The sequence below is a fragment of the Sus scrofa genome, chromosome 3 (genome assembly GCF_000003025.6).
Source record: "Sus scrofa isolate TJ Tabasco breed Duroc chromosome 3, Sscrofa11.1, whole genome shotgun sequence".
Classification (NCBI taxonomy): Eukaryota; Metazoa; Chordata; class Mammalia; order Artiodactyla; family Suidae; genus Sus; species Sus scrofa.
This window is the reverse complement of record NC_010445.4, coordinates 112,110,994-112,135,243: the sequence shown is the minus strand read 5'-3', so window position 1 is coordinate 112,135,243 and position 24,250 is coordinate 112,110,994. Positions and strand designations below refer to the sequence as shown.

General features: G+C 47.7%; 1 protein-coding gene across 2 annotated transcripts in view; it reads left to right on the top strand.

Annotated features, from left to right (window-relative positions):
• The window catches only part of MAPRE3 (microtubule associated protein RP/EB family member 3), a 51,613-nt gene that overhangs the window by 836 nt on the left and 26,527 nt on the right, over positions 1-24,250 (top strand). The gene's annotated exons all lie outside the window — the stretch shown is intronic.

Genomic DNA, 24,250 nt, shown 5'->3' with positions numbered 1-24,250 from the left:
GCGGGCGCTGTGGAGAGGGACTAGAGGCAGCGGGGGTGGGAGGAGGTTACGTTGGGGAGCTGAAGTTTCTGCGCTCCCGGTGTGGTGCTGTGAATAAGCATCTTGCAGTACTCTTTAAAATGCCCTCCCCCACCCCCCACCCCCCCTACCCGGCCCCCGCAGTACAACCCTGGTGTAATGTGAGGTTTGGAAGCAGGCCTGGTATCCACAGCAAGTGCTTGCTTACTAGTTGTACGTTTAGGGGCCGTGGCAGGACTTGATCTCTGATACCTGTGAATTGCCAGTGGTAGCCAAGGATAAGAGTGTGCTTTAAGGTAACAAGTGCAGAGCGGCGAGGAAGGACAAGAACTGAGGTTTCACTCTGGTGTCCATCTGAGGCTTGTACCCCCCCTGCCTCCTGTGAGTCTCTGGGGGCGGGGGGGCTGTCACCTGATAGGGGTTCTAGCATGTTTGAACAATTCCTTGGGTTATGTTTGCTCCCTATCCACCTGCCCAGGGTGCATTCCCTGATGTTGGTTTTCTTTTTCTGGAAGAAGTGGAGCTGAAGTCAGAGTTGGTGCCCGCAGCCAGAAGCTTTCTTAATAAACGTGCCTCAACTCGAGGGCTCCTAACTACCGAATGTACCTCATTGCCAACTTCCTCTGGTTTGTTTGTTTCTTTTTTTTTTTTTTTTTTTTTGGCTTCCAGATTTCAGTGTACTGTCAGAAAATATGGGTACACATCAGCCATTTAAATTGTAGAAGAGGCCTTGGGGTTTTTTGGTTTGTTTGTTTGTTTTTTACTTCCGGCTGCAAAAGGAGTAGATGGTTTGGTTCTAAAAATCATGGTGAATACCCTGCAAATTCAGAGTTCCTGGCTTGCCGACAGCGAGAAATAATGATTTTTGCTCCTTGACTTTGCTCAATCATGGCCTACTGGCAGCCTCCTCAGAGCCACTCCCCACCCCCATGCCCATCAGATTAGTTTACAGCAGCAAAGACGGCTGTCGCCCTAGTTTTAAACATAGAGATGGAGTTCAGGAAAACTACAGCCCCCATGCAGCAGTGCAGTTTCTTCTGTTTCGAATGCCAGTCTGGGGTTTGGCGGGATGCACCTGCCTGTGGGGCGATGGGAACTGTGGGGCCTGAGAGTAACATTCCTTCTGTGTGGTCCTCTGTCGCATAGCTCACCGAAATACCGGAGCAGGGCAGGAGCAGACAGCTGGGCTGGAGAGCTGCTCCTCCTGGGTTGAGTGTATTTTGGGAATGAGCAATATTACTGGGGTGGAGGGTTGTGAATTAAGAAGCAAGAAAATGTGTCAAGGCTAGATAGATCAGGAGGGTGTGATTAAAATGTTCCCTTTCCACTTTGCTGTGGGATAGGACATTTTCAGGGCATCGCAGTGGTTTTTATCTGGGTTAATTTTTTGCCTTTGAAATTCATACCAGTGTTTGATGAGATAATGATGGAAGGCCTTTTAAACTGCCGCTCTTGGGAAACGGGAGTAATACCTGGGTCTTGTACGTTGCCTCTCCAGTTGTTACTGAGTGTGATTATTAAGATCAGGGAGAGAGACATGATTCGAACCAAATTAGACCCACGTCTATGTGATCTATGCTGCTGTAGTTTCATAGCACTGTGTTCCTTGATTCTAAGACACACCAACTCCTTACCAGTAGCTTTTAGGTAAAAATCATTTAACGCTGCCAGGGCAAAATCTACGTGTTGAGTCAAAGGTGCCTCCTGATTTCAGGAACATTAAGATAGCCGGGAAGAGGCAAGGCTTGAAGGAGGGATTTGCGTGTCTTAGAACTGAGAATGATATAATGTTCCTGAGTATGTGGTGATGCTGAGCATGCACTTCGAAAACAGATTTCCTTAAGCCCTTTCCCTAAGCCTGCCTTCGTTCTGGGTTATACGGGTAAGATGACTGCCTGGAGGTAGGCATGGCACTTGGCTACTGAACAGAGGAAAGTCCCTATGTGGCTGGCTATCCAACCCGAGGCCTTCATCTGGTCCCCTCCAGAAGCTGAGCCAACTAGCTGGCAGCAAACATCTATGAGCCCTACCTGCATTTAGCCAAGTAACATCTTTCAGAAACTGAACAGAAACATATAATTTTTCTGAACCACAATGCATCTGATTTGTTTACAGACACTTGTGCAAAGATCCTAAGGCCCACGCCCTCCCTCCGTAGGACATTAGAAGTGAAGGCTTCCGAGGGCTCAGTGTTCTCACTTCCAGATTTTGACATGAGCAACCAAGAGCTAAGCGACCTGCCCAAGGTCACCCAGCTAATGTAGAAAGTATGTGAAAACATTGTGTAAACTGCATACACTGCGCAAATGAGTGTTGGTTATTATTAGTGGCTGAGTCAGGATTAGAACCCAGGTTGCCAGTCTAGGGCTAGTCTGCCCTGCCACATTGCCTCATTCCTCATGGTTAATAGTCCAGAGGGTTTTAATACAGATAATTTCGGAGTCTGTCATTAGCCCTGTAGACAAGCGCTTGTTTTATTGTCTGCAATGATGCAAAGCCAGGTGAAATTGAGTGTCACACCGTCTAAATATTTATCCTTGTCGCCTTAAAAATAATCATTTTTCCTCACAAATTGCATCCTCAGGAAGTTTTTTGTTTCTTAAATTGGCATCATCTAACATAAAGCCCATGCAAAGCTGGGTGTTTGACGTCTTCTCAGCCTCTTTTCTGCGAGGCTAATGCTGTATTCCAGGAAGCAAGGTGGTGAGAGGGCTGAAAGGGAACCCGGGGGAGAAGCAAACTGGATTATCTTCCGGCTCCCAGAGTGTAACTTTCTGTAGTTCCCGGAAGCCATAGAGAGTTCTGATCCCTGTCCTTGAGAAAGTGAGGGGTTCTGGCCTCTGGAAGCAGACAAACCTGAATTCAAATCCCAGTCCTGCCACTTCCTGGCCGTGTGGCCTTGGGTGAGTTATGGAACGTGAGTGCCAATTTGCTCACCTGCAAGCCTGAAGTGATAACCTTCTGTTTTATAGGGTGGGTGTGAGGATTAAATGAAAGGACTTATGTAGAGTCCCTGCTTCATAAGAGGTAGCAATCATTCATTTGTTTGCTAAAGTATAAAATACAAAATAAGGTTTGCAGAATTTTACCATGACCCAAGTGCATCTTGGACCCTCAGTTCAGCAGCCCCCACCTCCCAGCAGCCCCCTTGGTGTGTTTGACATGCACAGAGAGATTTATCCTGTGAAGACCTGGCACTTGCAGTGTTATTTCAACTGCCAAAACAGGAGTATATGAACTGGCCCTTTGTCTCCGTGTATTCAGCTGACCTGGTTATCTGAAAGGCTGGCAGGGCGGGAGCAGTTGACTGGGAGAGCACAGACTTGGTGTGTTTGTGTATGTCGTGGGGGCGCTTCATCCTCGTCCTCCCATCCTCCCACCGGGGAGGCCAGTCTGGGGAGTGATCTTAATTTGAAATGGAAAAGCTGCTGAGCTCTCCTTTGTGGGTAAAGCTTGCAATGGCCTTCGTTCAATTCCACTACTGTTAGAGGTGTAGCTTTCAGCCGTGACTACACGGACCAGCTCTGCATCCAGGAGATCTGGAGGGCCAGGGAGAGGGGCTATCCATCTTAGGAGGGGGACCCCCTGGCTGGTGAGGAGAGGCCAAGGGAGGTCATTTGGGGTGGCAACAGTTCTGGATGGGCTCAAGGCAGAGACGGCCGGCTAACCTGGGAACCAGGGCAAGCCATTCAGGTGAAGACAAGTGAATTTAAACTCCTATACATTTCATTTGGGAAGAGAATACTCACATATAGGCCTTTAATGACTGAAAAATAAACACAGTAGGTTGGTTTTTTTTGTTTGTTTTTTTTTTTTTTTTTTTTTTTTTTTTTTTACCTCTGGGAAGTAGAATTTGAGTGTGAAGGGAAAGACTCAAAGGGGAACGTGTCTTTTATATATGTCTGTATATAAATTGTGATATGAGGCATGTACGCTTTTGTAATTTAACAAAGACCGATGGAATTGGTAGCGGTACATTTTGGTGCCCAAGAAGCAGTTGCCTTTACTTGGAGCCTCGGTGCGTGGGACAGATAGAGTCAGACTGCTTCCTTTGATCAGTCCAAGCCGTCGAGCCCCAAACCAGGCTTACAGGAAAGGACAGGACCCTTCCAGGGGGCTGCTTCCCTAGCAGCCCAGGACACTTCACGGACCTCCTCCAGCACCACCTCTTCCCAGTCTTTTCATTTCCTTCTTGAGAACAGTCCCTTCCTTCTCTTGAACAATAGAAGGGATCATTGCAGTTTGAATAAGCTGATCTAACTTTCAGCTATTGATGAAAATGGCATCTGACCACATGGCCCTTTATGAAAACCCCATGCCACTTACTTAGCATCAAGAGGGCTTGAAGTGTAAAGGAACCCACCTGAAAGGCTGATACGCTGTGTTATGCAGCTGTGTTCTAGATCAGATCTGGCTGATGGAGCACAGCTTCCACACAGTGACTTAGTAACTGCTTCTCTTAGGCATCGCTGATAAACAGACAACATTCCTGAGTATTATTGAGCTTTAATTTTCTCATACGTTGCTAAGTTGTATTTGCCAGCCAAATGTCCTATTTATTATAGAAAGATGACACACCTATCACTGGACACATGCTTTGACTTGCTTAACCAAGAGTTAGGATGGTTATGCTGAGTAATCCACATTCCATCACCCCATCACCCAGTCCTCCCTTTGGCCAAGAGTACAAATTTGTGTGACAGTTGGCCAAGGTTGGTGAGGCATCCTGTGGCCAAAATGGCTTTTCCTCTGGGTAGAGTTGACTGGTGACTGACTGCTACTGACCTAAGCCCCGTATCTTGTTCTTACTAGCATCATGCCCTATCAACTTTGCTAAGCTAATAATAATATAACATCAGTGTTTTGAGCTCTGGATGCATCATTTGCCTGAAGTAAATAAAGATTTGGCCTATCTAAAATGTTTTGCCTCCATGTAAAATGATTTTTTTTTCCCTGAAATGATTTCCTATATAGGAGATACATAACATTGTGTGACATGTTTAGAATAACTGAACAAGAAGCATGGCTTCAAATCTGCCCAGTAATTTTGACAGAATGTACCAAAGGCCTTAAAAGGAGCATATGTTTAGGTCAGAAACTGCTGTTCTAGGAACATTTAGAAAATCAGAGATGTATATGAAAATAGCTATACAGTGATTTTTATTAATGCAACATTGTTAATAATGTCAAACAGTTAAAATGATCAAAAGGTTCAACAGTTAGGCATCAGTCAGGGTCACCTAGATAAAATACTACATAGGTGTTAAAATCTTGTAGAAGAGGGAGCTCCTGTTGTGGCTCTGGGGGTTAAGAACCTAACCTAGTATCCATGAAGATGTAGGTTTGATCCCTGGCCTCACAGGCTGCTGTGTAGGTCACACACGTAGTTCAGATCTGCTGTTGCTTCAGCTGGTCGTTTGATCCCAGGAACTTCCATATGCCACAGGTGTAGCCCTAAAAAAACAAAAAAAAAATGTAGAAGCATGTTTATTGATACAAGAAACTTTTTTTTTTTTTTCGCTTTTTAGGGCCATACCTGCAGCATATGGAGGTTCCCAGGGTAGGGGTCAAATTGGAGCTGTAGCCGCCGGCCTACACCACAACCACAGCAATGAGGGATCTGAGCTGCGTCTGCCACCTACACCACAGCTTACGGTAATGCCGGATCCTTAACCCCCTGAGCGAGGCCAGGGATCGAACCAGCATCCTCATGGATACTAGTTGGGTTCGTTACCACTGAGCCACAAAGGGAGCTCCTGATGCCAGAAACTTTTGATAGAATCAGTGAAGAAAGGTTGCAAAATGGTATGTCAAGAACTATACCAATTTTGTTTTAAAATATTTGAAAAGGTACTAGAAGGACATATGCCCAAACCTTAAGTGATTATCTTGAATTATTGGGATTACTTTTTTTCTTTAGTGCTTTTCAGTGTTTTCCAAACTTTTCTGTATTAAGCAAGTATAACTTTTATTACAAAATTTTAAACCAGGAGTTCCCGTCATGGCGCAACAGAAACGAATCCAACTAGAAACCATAAGGTTGAGGGTTTGAACCCTGGCCTCGCTCAGTGGGTTAAGGATCCAGCATTGCCGTGAGCTGTGGTGTACAGATCTGACTCAGACCCTGTGTTGCTGTGGCATAGGCTGGCAGCTACAGCTCCGATTAGACCCCTAGCCTGGGAACTTCCATACGCTGCAGGTGCGGCCCTAAAAAGACAAAAAAAAAAAAAAAAAGTATTTAAACCAGTGAGGTACAGATTCCATGTAGGAGAACGATCTCTTAGAAAATCACAAGGTATTTAATTTTTCAATAGTTTGTTTCCCATGATCATGATTTAAAGATAAACACTTCTTAAGGGTGTTTATTTAGATACTACTTCATATCTGCTTTGAGAGAGAGTGTACTTGGGGTATTATTATGGGGGGGGTGACTTAAAAACATAGCCTAGAAACTCCCGTCTGTTTATCCAAATGAAGTAATTTCTCTTGATTCAAATGAGGTGAAAAAAATTATAAAGAGAAAGTGTCTTAGGGTAGTCTTCTTTGCCTCTTAACTTTTGCTTTTTAAATGTATCAGGTTTTGGTAAAACCAAGTATACCACAGGGCTCCTTCCCCCCCACCCCCATCCCCCGCTTTTTAGGGCTGCACCTGCGGCTTATGGAGGTTCCCAGGCTAGGGGTCCAATCGGAGCTACAGCTTCCGGCCTACACCACAGCCACAGCAACGTGGGATCCAAGCCACATCTGCGACCTACACCACAGCTCACAGCAAGTCTGGATTCTTAACCCACTGAGCAAGGCCAGGGATTGAACCTGCAACCTCATGGATACTCGTCAGATTCATTTCCACTGCGCCAGAGTGGGAACTCCAGGGCTCCGTTTTGGATGGGCTTTCTTTCCCCATGTCTTTGCAGGTTCTCTAGTGTCCCAGTTCCCCCGGGTCTCAGAGTCTTATGTGAGACGCTCTCTTGGGTGGTGGCTGTGTACCTATGTCAACTGTTCTGAGAGGCTGTGCCCAGGTCTGCTGCAGCCTCCTTCCTCCATTTGCCTTTGGCCGTATTCTCTTCAGCCATCAGCTCAGAGCCCCTTTCTACCTGGGGTGGGGAAGCTTGGGTGCCCACCAGTGGCCACCCGGTGGCAGAAGCCCTCTGCAGGGACGAGCTGGGCAGTTCCTGGAGCTGCTGGCTGTGGAGGGTGGGGCTTGCCCGGCAGCTGTCCTCTCACCCCGTTTTTCCCCCGTCCACGCCCACACTGCGCCTCATCCCGATGGCCCAGCCCAGGGGACCGACACCTGCCCACACCCTAGAGGGGTCTGGCTGCCCTGAGCCCTGGGGATCCAGGACGTAGGGCTGAGGACCCATGTGACCTGTCACACAGCTCGGATTGTGCTGCACAGATGCTTTCTAAGCAGGATCTGCCTCTGCTTCCAGGTGGTCCTGGCTACCCAAACGCTCATCCTGGATGGGGTGGAGGCCCACCCTGCCACCCGGGATTGCTATAAGCAAGTGCTTGGGTATGGCTCGCTGCAGACGCTCCACCACTTGGAGAGAGCAATTGTGGGAGAAGCATTTGTCTTCTCTTGAGGATGTTGGTGTCCTGGTCACCTTGTCATCTACATGGTGTTTCCTGACTGGAGAGAAATGAAATCTTAGCTGCTCTGAGTCAACGGGATTATAGTCTAATGGGTGTTTGCTCTGTGAAAGGGGCAGGCCTTGGACCACTGGATGAAATTAAATATCCCAGGAGTGTCTCCCTGAGGGCTTATCTCCAGTGGTGTCATAGGTACTGTGTAGCTCGATTGTCTTCACCAGACTCTTGGCAGACAGCCGCCAACCCCCACTCCCATCCCTGCAGATTGCTGCCACTTATCAGGGACTCTGATTTAGTCTCCGATCTGTTCTGATTTTAGATGAGTAGAGTTCACAGCTGAAAGCTCCCAGCTTGGGCATCCTATTAACACCTTTAAGTGACAGGATCACTGCTAAGTACAGAGATGTGTTGTGCTGGCCCTAAAATAGCAAGGTACAGTGTTTTGAGACTTGATAAGACTTGTATTCCCCAGAAAGCATAGTTTCCAGGTTTATAGGTTATTCATATAAATGTGCATATGGTCTTCTCAAGGCTTTATTCTAAAGTATACTTTCAGCAAGACCTCTCCAAGTCCTTTCTGTTTTGTATTCTTAGACATTACGGGGTATGAAAGAAATGAGAGTCAGCCCCTGTGCACGAGAGACTGCAGTCTGGTTTGGAGTGATTGGTGTGTATGACAGCAGTGGATGGCAGTAACACGTCTGTGCTGCTTTGTGATATAAGACACATTCTGGCCAGGGAATTGGACACGAAGTTATAGGAATCGCTGTAACAGAAGGGGATGGGAACCCCAGCACTGGTGGGAAGGGGTGCTTTGGTGACCCAGGAGGAGGAGTGACCCTGAGCCTGTAAGAGCTGGGGAAGGCTTCAGAGAGGGAAGCACATTTTCAAGCTGAGTGTGCAGGTGATGTAGGACCCTGCCCACCAGGGGACAGATGAATAAATTCAGCAGAAGAAATGAAAAGAACAGCGTATTGTGAGTCATTAGCACGATAGAGTCTGAATTCAAAAAGGATGCTGAGAGGAAATTCATCTCTGTGAACTGGAGTAGTCAGAGCAGACTTCGCAGAGGAAGCGGAACCTGAGCTTGTCCTGAAGATGACCAGGCTTTGCGCAGATGGGACACCGGAGAGGGCTTTCCACGAGGCGAGGCGCAGCCTCCTGGAAGGAACGACCAGCCGAGGATCAGAAGCAGGTCACCGTTACCAGAGCGAGGCTGGGAGAGGTTGGACAGCATTGGCGACATTCCTAAGAAACTAGGAAGGTGAAGAGGCAGCTGGAGGTAGGTTTTGCTTTAGACATGAACAACTAATGGTGACAACTGCAAACATCCAGGTGGAGAGTGATCACCAAAGCCCAGAGGCCGAGGGTGAGGTTGGATGGAGCCGTGAATGTGAGAGTCAGCAACACCGGAGCAGTGGCTTCCCTGAAGGTGGCGGGGGGGGGGGGTGTTTCTGCTGCAGGGGTCTTGGATATGGAACACAAAACCAGGGCCCCAAGCTTTGAGAATGGTCCATCATTAGGAAAAGAGTGTGGCGATGTGGGGCAGTTGGGGGGCTCCAGCAAGGGAAAAGAGCTTCGGTGCTGCTGGTTTCACCAGACTTAGGATTTATCCCGAAGAAGATCATGGCAAGGGTGTCAGCCCAGGTAAACACGGCAACGGGAGCCAAATTGGGTAGGGCCAAGGGGGCCCCTGGGTGCAGAGAAAGTGGAGGCAATGGGTGGTCCCAGGGGCTGGTAAGAGGAAGGGGAGAGAAGTGGCCACTAGAAGAAGCAGAAGGCCCAAGTTTTTGTTATAATGCTATTCCTCCTCAGCAAACATACAGAAAACTTTTTTGTAAGCATGTATTTTTTGTTTACATTGTTTTTGTGTATTGAAGTCGGCTTCAGGAGTTCCCGTGGTGGCTCATTGTGTTAAGAATATACTGACCCTGAGGATGCGGGTTCGATCCCTGGCCTCGCCAGTGGGTTAAGGATCTGGTGTTGCCGCAAGCTGCAGCCTAGGTCTCGGACACGACTTGGCTCTGGCATGGCTGAGGCTGTGGTGCAGGCCGGCAGCTGCAGCTTCCATTCGACCCCTAGCCTGGGAACCTCCATGTGCCGCGGGCACAGCCTTGAAAATAAATAAATAATGCGTGCTTCATCTACAGATTTCTCTATATCGATATAATCCATGTATTGGTCACTTCAAGTATCCCATTCCTTCTGTGGTGTTCCACTCTGCCGATACCAAAATACATGAACCATCAATCTCTTATTGAGCAATTGGGGTATTTCCAGCATTTTGCGGGTACAACTGTCTCCACTCTGAACATCACTGTACAAATTAGTTTTTTTTTTCCTACTGTGGCTTATTTCTTCAGAGGGTGTCCTGTAAAGTAGATCACTGAGGCCGAGAATGCAAACGCTGTCGGGGTCTTTCAATTGAGGTGTAATCGCCATGTGACATTACAGTGGGTTCCAGGTGTAGGACGTGACGGTTTGTATGTACTGCAAGATGATCCCCACTATGAGTCTACTTAGCATCCATCGCCACACACAGCTACACATTTTTTTGGTGTGATGAGACCCTTTAAGGTCTGCCCTCGTAGTGACTCTCCAATCTATACTACGGCGTTATTAACTACAGTCAGCAGGCTGTACATTATATTCCCCGGGACTTACTTATTTTATAACTAAACTGGAAGTTTGTACCTTTATTACCTTCAGCCCGTTCTCCCGCCTCTGGCAATCACCGAGCTGTTCTCTGTATCTATGAGTTCAGTGTTTTTAGATGTCACGCATGAGATGATACAGTATTCGTCTTCCTCTGAGTTATTTCTCTTAGCATGATGCCCTCAAGGTCAAGCCATGGTGTAAATGGCAGGATTCCCTTCTTTTTTATGGACGAATAATATTTTGTGGTATATATACATGTACTATATTTTCTTTATCTGTTATCCACTGATGGACGCTTGGATCATTTCCATATTGTTGTTTTAATCGGCTTATTACGCATTGTTCTCCATGGTGATCCAGCCGATTTACCATCAGAGTAAGAGTTTGGTATTAGAGTGACTCCTGAGCATGCTTGATGGCAGAAAGGAAAAGGAGTTGTTTGAGGAAAATAATCCAGATGCAAGACAGAAATGGAGCAAATAGCAAGGACCTCGAGGGTACCAGGGGAGGGATAACTTCGCAGGGGAGCGAAGGACCCCCTTCCCCTGAGACTGTATGGCTCTTTCCACGCCTGGCTTGCAGGGTGACGTCCAGGGGAGATGAATGGAGTTCCTACTCAGAAAAAAAAAAGACCTTTTCCTCAGTAAGATAGAGCCAAGGCCACTTGCCGAGGTGGGGGGCGAGGTCCTGAAGGTCTGAATTAACCACTGTGAGCGATGGGCCTGGGCGTCTGCGAGATGAATGGAAGTCTTGTTGTGCAGGGGTGGGGGCCGAGTTGGGCCCAGGCATTCCTAGTGGGCTACGTCTCTGAAGTCCCCTGGCCAGGAGGAGTGGGGCAGCACCAGGTCGCGGGCTGGCTGGGCGCGCCTGGGCAGGTCTCAGAGGAGGCAGAATCTGGGATGGCAGCGAAGCAGCTGGCCCCGAGGCCAGGGTTGGGGGGAGCCCTGCACCTCTGAGACAAGCGCTGGTTGTCAGCGGAATGAGCGACAGAGTAATTACAGGCTCCAGTGAGGACGGAGGGGGGGCTGGAAGATGAGGGGTGAGCCCCAAGGAGGTTATTGATGGAGGAAGATGTTAATTTTAAAATTCAGAAGAGGCCGTGATTACTTTCCATTATTTACCTCTGGAATGTTTGGGTTTTAAAAAAACAACAACAACAAACCAAGGGCATGGATGATCAGTAACAGCTTTTTAAACTAATAATTAAAATATCTGGAGTAGAGCTGGGCCTCCCAAGTGTGGCAGGATCTCTCTGAGGTTGATGAGGGAGAAATGAAGACGGAGGCGATGACAGAGCCTGGGTTGATTCGGGGCTGGCACTGGGAAGTCCTGTGGTCACAGCTTGTCACCATGGCGGCATGGCATCCCACCACCCGCCCTTATCTGTCCACAAGGTTTTAGTGTTTAAAACCTGAGGAGGCTGAGCGTCCCTGGACTTGGCAGTGGTATCTTCCACGTCCTGCTGTGTGGGTCCGGCTGTTTCCGGCTCTCTGACCAGGTGCCCTGCTGTACCGTTCCTCTCTGGCCTCTGTCCCCGAAGGTTCTTCCTCCAAGCAGGTACAGCCCCTTGCCAGGATCACAATTTTGTGAGTGGACACTGGGTTCCATTTCAGCCTCACTCATCCCCTCCCTGGGTGCCTTGTGCAGTGTACGAACTATACAACCGTCTATGGCAGTCCTGCTTCTCTCTTGATGTTTCGAAACTTGGCCTCAGACCCTGGCCTCCTCTGATCCTGCTCCTTCCTATGTCTTGATCATCCGCTTTGACCCTGACCCTAGCTGACACCCTTGACTGTGGCCTTTATTTCACTTGCCAGATTCACATTACCTTCATCTGCACAGTTGAAACCCCCTACACAGCTAACAGTGCGCAGCCGTCCCAGGGGCCGAGCAGGGAACTGAGCAAGGTGGAAACACTTGGAAAGTCAGATGCCTGCATCAACACAGGGACATGGAAATGCATGTGTATTCTTTCCAGGGCCTTTGGCTGAATCCAATCCTTGCGTGGACATTTTGTAAATGATGCTTCATTAAAGCCAGGACCAAGCAGGAGTATGGCTCCCAGCCAGTTCCTATCGGGAAGGAACAAACAGCTGACAGTGCAGGCCACAAGCCAGGTAGGGTAGGCGCGTGGTTCTGCGTGTAGAGTTAAACGGGCTCTTTGTAAACATGGCCTCCTGCGTTGTTCTTTTCTCTTTCCTCCTAGTCAGCGTAGTTCTGAGTAACTAGCCCTTGGTCCGTAACTAGTCAAATGAAGAGGAAGGCTACAGCTGAGAGGCTACAGTGCACTTAAGAACCTCGAACTTGGAGTTAAGGGACCTGGGCTTGGAGTTATGCAGCCTTAAACCAGACGTGTCCCTTCCTTGATTCCCAGTTGCCTTTTCTGTAAAATGAGATATGCGTATGCTCTTCTCTCCGCCTGGACCATTCCCTCTGGCCGTTTCAGGCTAACTCCATAACCTCACGCGTCTTCGCCTAAATGTCCTTCCCTCAGGAAAGTAGTCTGTGATGTCCACCCCAGCTCCACTCAAGGTTGGGGCCCCCGGGGCAGGATTTTTCAAATGGTGGATCACAGCCATCAATTGGTTGTGAGATCCGTTTGTTGGGCTGTAACCAGCACTTTCTAAATGGAAAGACCAGAAAATATCAGAGGGCCTCACTCAGAGTAGTGACACTTTTGTTCCAAAAGGAGTGACGCTTTTGTTTTATTATCGGTCTCCGTGTGTGTGTTTGTATGTATATCGGATCACAATTTAAAATGTATCTTTTGCTGAAAGTTATTGCTTTCGAGACACTCTAGTTGTGTACGTTTCCTCTATAGCACCTAATGTGACGGTAATTCGTAGTTATTTGCATGATCTTATTGCTGTTTGTCCGTTTCATTAGATAACAAGCTCCATGAGTCAAGGACCAAGACTGACCGACTCATCCATATTAGACCTTGAAATTGTTGAGGCTCAACAGATAATTGCTGAAGGAACAGATTTCTGAGGGGTATTTTGTTGTTGTCAGCCCGTAGCTCTGTGAGGCGGTTGCTAGGAAGGAGTAGACAGTGGCTGCAGTCATGAGCTGAAAAGCCCTCCTCGCGTTTGTCCCTTGAGTATCAGAAAGGGCAGTTCTCAGAGAACTGCCTCTCCGTCTCCACATTGGGAGGGGGACCGGCAATCAAGAAGGCCAAGCCAGTCCCCCCGAGAGAAGGGTGGGAAGAGGGTAGATCCCATCACCCTATTCAGTAATGCTTACCTGGGCAGAGGTACCTGCCAGTAACGGAGAGGCAGGACATTCAGAGACTGGACACCCCCCCCATCCCATAATCTGTGCTCACATAAGGACAAAGGTGACTTGCCTGGGGTAACCTCTCCCAAGGGCCCATTTCCCACTGTCCTGGGTATGGGCAACCAGACCTTGACCTTGAGTCTTCTGGGTTCCAAGGGTGGACTCCAGAACTCCTTTTCTCCCTGCAGCACGCTCCACCCTGCTCCCCCCACCCCACTTCCAGAAAACTGATCTGCTTCCTGAGGCGTCTTTCTGAGGCTAGCCAGTCTAACAACAGACAGAATGAGTACCTCGCACTTCCCCACTGTAACAGGCCTCAGATTGCAGCTCATGACCTAGAAGGCTCCATGAGCAAACCAGACAGGCACTGCTTTGGCCCAGAGCTCTGCTAAAGGTCCTAACTCAAGAGGCCTTTGCTTCCGCAGTCCTCTTGAGGGCGTCGGGAACCCAGTGATGACACAGCTTCTGTCCAGAGTATTTAAGAAGGACCAGAGTATTTAAGATGCTGCTTTATCTTCAAAGTTCATCCTCTGAACTTTGGCTCAAGCAGCATCTAGCTGTTCTGTGGGAAATACATTGCTTCCTGCCAAGGGCAGGTGACCTCTTTGGGAGAGCAAATAATAACTAGCTGTTTTAGAGCTCCTAGAACTGCTAGCTACAGGATCTTAAGTTATACATTGTTTTCAGCTTGGTTTTCTGGAGTTGACAGCCCCTTCTAATAGTCTCTCCAAAGAAGATGCTTATCAGCTTCTTTAAGAAGCTTTCTCAGGTGCCTGAGCCACACTTGAGTTGTTGAGGGCAGGAGGCGAGCAAAGAGAAATAACTGAGAAGTCTTTGATGACAGGCTGTCCTTGGACGGCGGCCACCTCCCACCTCTGGCCCTTTCTCCCTGTTCGGGCTTTAGGGTTTGGAAAAGTATTCTTCAAACAGCTGCCAAGTCCTGTTATTCCTCTGAAGGACACTCTTGGGAATTTTTGTTTCACTTGTCTCACTCTCACCCTAAAAATCCATGCTTCCTAATTTGGATCCATGCATTAGCTTTCCCATGAGTTAAAACAAAATTATTCTCAAAAATCACTATTACCTAACCCATATTTCAGAAAAATTTCTTTGAGCAATGTGTATTTAACTAATGCCTTTGGTAGTCATCAAAAAAACCCTTTTTTGGATAACAAATGTAAGTCAAAATTGCCTTTATGGAGTTCCTGTCGTGATGCAGCGGAAACAAATCTGACTAGGAACCATGAGGTTGTGGGTCAATTCCTGGCCTTGCTTAGTGGGTTAAGGATCCGGCATTGCTGTGAGCTGTGTAGGTGGCAGACGCGGCTCGGATCCGTCATTGCTACAAGCCAGCAGCTGTAGCTCTGATTCAACCCCTAGCCTGGGAACCTCCATATGCCGCGGGTATGGCCCTAAAAAGACAAAAAGACCAAAAAAAAATTGCCTTTACAACATTTTAATGTTAAAACACTACAGAAATGCATGAAGTAGAAACCTTGTCTTCCATAACCTTGTCCCCCAAGGAGAAATCAGTGCCACAATTTTGTTGACCATTCCAGCTTTTTTTCTAAACCTATTATTTCTTTCTAAAAACATAGATTCTTACAATTTTTCATTTATATGCAAAATGGAAAAGATATAAAAAGTAAGTGAGAAAATTAAAACCACTGTAATTCCACCACTCAAACAGCGATGGCATCAAGGGGTGGCCTAGGTGGGCTTGAGTACCGCCCCCTTCCCCCAGAGCCACCCCAGGTGAGCCTACAGTCCAGGTGCCCATGTGTGCTAGTTCCAGAGCCTCTTCTGACTCCCTCTTCCCACCAGATTACCGGCTCTAAGCCCCTGCATCCACAAAACCTGTTGCCACCACTGCTGTTGACTGTGGCGAGTGTATTGCTACATTTTCTCCCAGTTTTTAACTACACTGAAATCCTGACCATTCACAATGCTTTCAGGAGTCACGTTTAAGAACCAGTGCAAGATGCAGGTGGAAAGCACTTTCCATTGTCCCCGGGACATTATATTTGATTTCTGTCCCCATTAGAACTGTTTCCAGGATGCTAAAACTGTCAGGGAACTGAAACTGTCGGGGAATGTTGTTTTGAATTCACCTCTGGAAGATGTTTTCACTGTGCTGGAACAGTGGAGAAGCTGGAACATAGGGCCCATGTCGTGTTTAAGATCAAAATAAAACTCTGCCTTAGCTAGACTTAGCTTTAGGTGTCTAAATGTGTCAGAGTCATTGGAGGGGCTGCCTAAGTTCACTGAAACACTTGGGAAGGAGTGGAAGGGATATTCCTAGGTCCTCAAGTCTTCCTTCCCCAGCTCGACTCTCAGCTGCTTAGCACCATTTAGGTAGATGTGCTTGGGCCCTGAGAGCAATTAAGATATGTGTTCTTGAAACTCTTTTCTTCCCTTTGGGGAGGGATGTTGGCTCTTCCTCAAAGTCAGGACCCCCACACGGGTCACCCTCCCAGCTCATGAGCTATTTCCCAATATTCTAGTTCTAGGTTCTCCTCTGTACGTCTCACTTCTCTATGTTCTGACAACATGGATCGAAGTCCGTTGCGCCATCCTCATAGAAATAACATGGTAGAAATAGGCTCTGGAGGTCCCACTCCACCAGCTCAGGTCTGGCCTAGACCAGTGCCAAGGCCACAGAACAACCAGCCTCACCCAGAGCAACCTCCACAGAATGGGAGAACAAAGGGGCTCTGCAGCTTAGTCCAAGTGAAAGGAGCTGTGATCCGTCTGTGTATCAGTTTCCTGTCGCAGCTGTCACAAGTTGCCATGAACTTCGTTGCTTAGAACAACATGAATCTGTTATGTTACGGTTCTAGGGGTCTGAGGTAGGGGTGGTGGGCTGAATGGCAGCTCTGCAAAAGTCCTGATCCTCAGAACCTGGGAATGTGGCCTTGTAGACCAAAGGTATGATAAAGAATCTTGAAAGGAGCTGCTTTTACCCTGGGCCATCTGGGTGAGCCCTAAGTGCAGTCCCAGGCTTCCTTACAAGTGGAAAGTGGAGGGAGTTTTGAGAGAGAAGAGGAGACAGAGTGACCCGAGAGACAGAGATTGGAGTGATGTGGTCACAAGCCAAGGAATGCCTGGAGCCTCCAGAAACTGGAGAAGGCAAATAACAGATTCCCCCCGGAGGCTTCAGAGGGAGTACAGCCCTGCTGACACCTTGATTTTGGTCTTCTGGCCTCCAGAACAGTGAGGGGGTAAATTTCTGTTGTGTTGAGCTATCCAATTTGTGGTCATTTGTCACAGCAGCCCCAGGAAACTACTATAGTGGGTTAAAATCAAGGTGTCGGCAAGGTTGGGCTCCCTCTGGAGGCTCTCAGAGAAGCTCCCTGCCTTGCCTTTGCCAGCTTCTAGAGCCTGCCTGCATTCCTTGGCTCGCGGCCCTGCCCCACTCTGACCTTGGCTGCCATCCCCACATCTTCTCTCTGACCCCCACCCCCGTCCCTCTTATGAGGGCTCTTGTGATTGCATTAGGCCCGCTTGGATAATCCACTTCCCCTCACAAAATCCTTCACTTAATTACATCCGCAAGCTCCATGGAGCATTCACAGATTCCAGGGATTCAGACAAGAACACTGGGGGGCGGGGGGAGGTTACCACAATCTGCAAATCCTAAAGGGCGTAGTTAGGAGTGAAGGATCTGTTTACCACATCCCTGAGTGTTCAAAATAGATGCTACAGCCTGCCGCGAGAAAGGCAGTTCGGAGGAAGCACGTCTTTGGCAGAGGCGGGAAACCGGGAGGGCCTTACCCGTGCAGCTTCCTCTAGGCAGAAGCGGGTAAACAGGTGGGGTATGCATGTGAGCTGGGCAAGGTGAAGGTCTCCCTTTAAGCTTTTGAGGGGATGACGTGTGGGGGTGGGGCTGTCCACAGCCTTCATCTACAGACTGGCTAAATGGGTCTGTGAGGCTGTTTCATGCAGCCGTCAGTCATAAAACTGTTGCCCTGTGGAGCTACAGCTTCCCGGAGATGAGCCAAAGGATGAGTCCCAAGAAGCACACACATGGTACTGGAATTAGAGGTCATGGGGCAAGGTCACGGTAATGGCTGGGAGTTCAATGCACAGGGCACGTGGGAGGTGTTACGGCTCCTGTCGTGCAAGATGGGAGTGGTTCTGGGGGGCTGTTGCTCAGAAGGGAGAGGGAGAAGCTGAGGAGCCACCATCTGAAGCATATTTCCATCTAGAAGTTTCCAAACTCAGGAGAGAGCACCCCAGTGAGAGTCTCTTGAAGGCTGATGGAATTACCCGAGGCAGTTGGAATCCACCTCACGACCGTCGGAAGCAGAGTTCCCATTCTGCTCCTGCTTGTCGCTCTGAATCTGGGAGATGATTCTTTCTTCCTCAGAAGTAAATAAAGCTTTCTGCTTGGAGAGGATGAGAAATCATAAATCATGCATGTTGATTTTCATATTTACAGATGAAAGGCATGTCGACTTCAAAGGACAGTTAGAATGAGGGAAGAGAATTAGTTCTCGACGTAAAATTATCTGCTGGGAAACACTCACGCCTGTCTTGAAGAAGTTTTTCCTGGTTGAATATAAAGTTGGAGAATCTTAAAAGGGAATTTGACAACCAATAAAGGGATCAGAGAAGAGTCTGTTAGGGCAGAAACGTTTGTCTTCCTAACCACTCACACTCATTCCTGGGACGAGGCATCAGACAAAGGGGTTCTGCATGCACCGTGAGAAGGTATTGTGAGTACCTCGGAACCTTGCCACATAATTAACGACTTCATTCTGCTTCAGCTCCTCTCTTCATAACACTAAGGTCTGAGACTCCAGTTAGTGAATGCCACTTTAAGAAGCAGCAGCTTGTTGCATATGTGCACTAGTTTAGATTGCGAAGCTCAAAGGAGGTGACAAGAAAGACCCCATCATCCTAAGGCCACCTCTCTACAGACAGTACTACTCCCACCTGCTAGGCAGGCAGACCTGCTGGAGGCCAGGTTCTAACTACCAGTGCCATCATTACATGGGGCCCCTCTTGGCCCACTGGTCTGAGCAGCCACAGCAAGTGGCACTAGTGTCTTTCCTGGAACCAGTATCCTTACTTGGTGGAAGGAGAGGCTCCTCCTGGACAGTTTCTGACGCAAGGGCATTGCGGCATCTCAGCATTTAGTGATGGAGTGAGGTAATATCTGTCCCAGTTTCTAGCTCTTCTTTTCTTTCAGTTCATGTATATGATTGTCGAGAAAGAACACTGCACGCATTTCACTGCTTTTTAAATGTTGGCAGAAGAAACCAATTAGCTAAATGGTCATTAATAGCTATGGCCCTTCCTTGAATTTTCTTTTTTTTTTTTTTTTGGCATCCACATAGGAAGTCAGCATATTTCTCTGTATTTGTTCCCTACATTGCATCACCCCATCACAATATTCTGGAATCCAACCAGAAAGTAGACTGAAGCTTTTGGAGATGAGGGGAAGCCTCGATGTGAAACACTGTGCTTTCCCGCGACCTGGCGCAGTGCTGTCAGGCCACCAACGGATGAACGGTGATGGGAGCAGTGCTGCCCCGGAGCTGGTAAATGGGAACATTCCGCATGTGTTTTCTAGAGCTGGGTGGCCCCAAGAGCGGTCCTGCTGCTGACTCACCAGGAAATCCCAGAAACAATGTAGACTCCTGAGCCCCAGCCCGCATCCGTTCACTCTGAGCTCAGGTTCAGGAATCTGAATTAGAACACACCAGCCAGGTGATTCTTGAACACCCTCCATGCTAGGAACCTCTGCTCTAGAGTTTTCCTTCTTGAGGTACATGGGATATCTTGAGATACATGAGACACTCTTGGCTCGAAGGGCTTCCTCCAAGTCCAAGTGTGACCCTGGCCCCTCCCTGTTCCCCTCTCGTAGCATCTTGGGCCTAAGGAAGAGTTACGCACAGCTCAGGACCACTCCGTGCTGGGAAGTTCCTTCCCGCCAGGCACGCAGCACCGCCACCTCAGCTTCCTCATAAACAGCACGCTTGTCTCCCAAATGGACACAGAAATAGAGCCCGGAGAGTCAGCTGGCTTTGCCTCTACATTCCTTGATGGAATTCTCAGGTTTTTCTTGCGACCCTAAGAAGAAAAGGCTACGGAATTTCTAATGGCTATTTTGCCACACATCAGGAAGCACCCGCTAAGCTACAGAGGCCCTGGGCAGCCCCTGTGTGGTTGTTACCAGGAGAGAAATAGCTTGTCTCTGCTGCGGGCTGGGCTCTGTGCAGGATGCTTCCACACACTGCCTTGATTAGTGAGAAAAGTGGTCCAAAGTCTGAAATTCAAGGGAAAGGACAACAATATCATGAACAGGATGAAAGGCGGGCTTGAATTCTGTTCTCAGCTTCAGTGTTGACTCACCATGGAAGGAAAGGAAGGCCCCCGGTACCTCTGTTTATCCTCCTATAAAATGAGGTTATTACCTGTTCCCATTGCCCAGCCATGAGGTCAGCATTGGGAATACTTTGAACTTCTCAGATGAAAGATGATATAAAACTACACAGTGAAAAATTGGTGGAGGAGAAGATGCTAGAAGACTAAGAATGAAATGGCCAAAATAAGAGCAAAATGTAAGGAAGCCAGGGTTGTCTGCTATGCTACCGTGGGGGCTTTTGGGGCCTCCATTTGCCTTGCTTGTCTTTTGATGGGTGGCCTGGATACACCCTATCACAGAAAGAGAGACAGACTAGTGTGGTGGTTAAGAACAAAGACTTGGGAGTGACCAACAGCACAGCTACAGTTTTAAGACATTCCCAAGGTGATTCTCCTCCCCACCTTTTTTGGCTGCCCCATGGCATATGGAGTTCACAGTTGTTTTTGTTGTGGTGGTGGTGGTTGTCTTTTTAGGGCCACACCCATGGCATATGGAGGTTCCCAGGCTAGGGGTTGAATCAGAGCTGTAGCCACTGGCCTACACCACAGCCACAGCAACACCAGATCCAAGCCGCGTCTGCGACCTACACCATAGCTCATGGCAACACTGGATCCTTTACGCTGAGCGAGGCCAGGGATCGAACCTGTATCCTCATGGATACTAGTCAGATTCATTGCCACTGAGCCACATCAGGAACTCCCAAGCCACAGTTGTAACCTACGCAGCATCCTTTAACCCACCGTGCCGGGCCAGGGATGAAACCTCCATCCTGGCGCTGCAGAGATGCCACCAATCCCATTGCGCCACAGCGGGAACCTCTTCCCAGGGTGATTCTGATGCACACCAGGGTTTAAGGAACACCATGTCCTCACCAGACTGCTGGTGGTCCCCAAAGAGGCTGTGTCTTTCCACCCCTCTCCTGCATGCTCAGGCTGTCCTTTTTCCCTTCCTGCATCACAAGCATTATCCCCTTAGCTTTCCTTCCTATGAAATGAATTCCAGCTCTTCTTTCAAGACCAGATCACAGATCACCTTTTGCCCAAAACTTTTCCTGCCCTTTTCAGGGAAATTAATTTTTCTTGGATGCAGAAGACTGCAACAGAGAATGAGGTGAATCTCTCTACACTGCATGGAAAGTTACCATGATATTTTAAAGGAAAAAATTAGTCACAGAATATTTATATTGTGATCCCCCTTTTCTTTAAACAATGGAACAAATATGTGTATATGTAGTTTGAGTGTCTATATTAAAAGATGTGAAGAATATACATACCGGATGCCAGGGAACTTTTTAATTTTATACACACCTATATTATTTTAATTTGGGTACCACTTTTGTAATTTTTAAGAATTTAATAACAAAGTGATTACCAAGAGGGTAGTTGCTCAAATAATTACCTGGGAGGAGTGGATGGATGTTATCACCCTTGCACATGTTATCATTCTGTGTGCCTCTCTCCATGGTTCAGCTGTGAGCTCCTTGATGGCAGGGACCTCATCCTGTTCATCGGCCTGTCACCAGTGCCCAGCACCGTCCCCAGTGTGTACTTTCCGAGTGTAAGAGCTCTAAAACTGAGTCTGGGGAGGCTTGGTTGATTAGCCCCGGGGATGGCAGTTCAGCCACTAAGGCACAACTTATCCATCAGTTGCTATGTCTAGTCCTGATAGGACAGTAGCAGAAAGAAAGTGATAGCAGTGATTGAACCAGTGTTGCCTGCAGCTTGCTGACAAAATAAAGAGCTTGACAGCGATGGCAGGGAGGAGAGGACTCTGGGTGTAGCAGTTGGCTACAGATGGTCTGTGGGTCACTGCCATTCGCATTATAAAAAGTCACTCCTCCGCTGCTACGCTCCATAAGTACCTGCTCCAAAGTAACCCCTGTTCTTTTTCAAAACAGGACAAACTCCCTATTCACTTTTTGGGTTCATTTTCACAGTTTCCTCAGTCTCTCCTTTCTATCTCTATCCCTCCAGAATCCTGCAATCCTGAGATTGCTTAAATGATCTGTCTGGAAGGCCCTGGCAACCTCTAGGTATCTGCTTCCAGTTGTACATTCTACATCTGACTCCCAAACTCTAAATTGGGCCCCATGTAAACTGGTAATAACTGTGTGCCTTCTGCTCCATTAAAATTAATGGGCATTCTCTCTCCCCTTCCCTTATTGAAATAACTCACTGCCATAAATCATGCGAGGAGTTTCACTTGACCTTCTTAGGCCACACATATGAGAATTGATTTCCTATTCTTCACCACCACCAACCCACACACATCCTTCCTTTGTGCCAACTTCTTATGAGAAACTGGATGTGTATAATTATTTAATCTCATGACATGGGGAAATCAGAAACTGTTGTTATTATTTCTGTAACTAACGGAGAAGAAAAAATGATATATGTTCAAATTTATCACATTTACATCTAAAAGAGGTAGTAATGCCTTTCATCACAAAAGTAATTTTAAAGTCATATTTCATGGAAAGCAGAACACTCATTCTCACTGAGGAAGAGTCTCAGTTTTTTTTTTTTTTTTAATACTAACCTATTCTAAAAGCTGTACATGATTTGTTTGAGTGGAAGAGAAAACAGGTCACTCAACAAACATTAAGTACCTACTTTGGGCCATGCTTTAGAATTAAAAATACAATCATAGGGAGTTCCCCTGTGACTCAGTGGGTTAGAACCTGACATAGTGTCTGTGAGGATGTGGGTTCAATCCCTGGCCTCACTCAGTGGGTTAAAGATCCACCGTTGCTGCAAGCTGCGGTGAAGGTCACAGATCTGGCTCGGATCCACTGTTGCTGTGGCTATGGTGTAGACCTCAGCTGCAGCTCCAATTCGACCCCTAGCCCAGGAACTCCTGTATGCTGCAGTTCTACAGCTGTTATTAAAAATAAATAAATAAATACAAATATAAGACACTGCCTTTGCCCCTGAAATCACATTAAGAGTTCTAATACACTGCTGTAATCACTTGGTATGCATGGGTGTGACTCCCTTCCCAGTGAAATGGCAGGTTGGGAGTTCCTGTCTTGATGCAGCGGAAATGAATCCGACTAGGATCCATGAGGTTGAGGGTTTGATCCCTAGCCTCGCTCAGTGGGCCGGGGGTCCAGCGTTGCCCTGAGCCGTGATGTAGGTCAAAGATGTAGCTCGGATCTGGCGTTACTGTGGCTCTCGCGTAGGCTGGCAGCAACAGCTCCAATTAGACCCCTACCCTGGGAACCTCCATATGCCGCAGGTGCGGCCCTAAAAAGACAAAAGACCAAAAAAAAAAAAAAGGAAAGAAGTGGCATGTTGAAGACCAGCTACTGAGCTCTCTGCCCCCTTCTAAGCTTTACCAACTCTGCTGTTTGCCAGTTTTAGGAAATAGAGCAGTTCTGGTCTTTTATCCTGTTAGCGTAGGCCCAGCTTGGTCTTGGCCACTGGTTGGGTGTGAAAGTTCATGGTTGTCAGGACAGACAGAACTATAATTAACGGACATCCCGACAACCGGGCTCTTCTGAGTAGGTGGCGGGCTTCTCCCACAAGACAGAGACTTATGGAGAACCCTGGCTTTAAGGAATGCTTCCGGGATACCCCAGGATTTGGCTAGAGCCCTAATCTTTGTAGGTGGGAGCTGTCCAACATTTCAGCATACTTTTGCATCTGCCCACTTCCAAAGAAATGTAATGACAATCTGGCTGTTTTGACTGTTTTGTTGTGTGCCACATTCTAAGGGAACTGACTCAGTTCCGGATCTGGCCTCTCAGGTCTTCATATCTGATACTTTAATGATCAGCTCTCCTAAGGTTACTGAGCCCTGAGAAAACCAACTTGTATTTATTTGCTCAGGCACATTTTTTACCAGAAAGTTCATTGAATATAGCAAGAGATATACTTCCTCCCTATATCATTGTGCCTGGAAAATCAGAAAGAAAATCAGAGCTTGCACTGTGAGTGCAAAATCAGAGCAAATAGAATTGGAAGACGTAAAGAAATGATGTATCACCCACACTACGGCCAAGCTTGATTAACTCTCCCCTCTCCCCTAGAAAAGACATTATCCTATACAACCAGATTCTCCCTTTCTTTGTAAGAAGATTTTTTTTCATAAAGAAGCTACACTCACTCATTTACATATTGTCCATGTTTGCTTTCATATCACAACAGCAGAACTGAATGGTCTCGACTAAGGCTACGCACGGCACATGGAGGTTCCCAGGCTAGGGATTGAATCGGAGCTGTAGTTGCTGGTCTATGCCACAGCCACAGCAACACCAGATCCAAACCAAGTCTGTGACGTACACAACATTTCAGGGCAATGCCAGGTCCTTAACCCACTGAGCAAGGCCAGGGA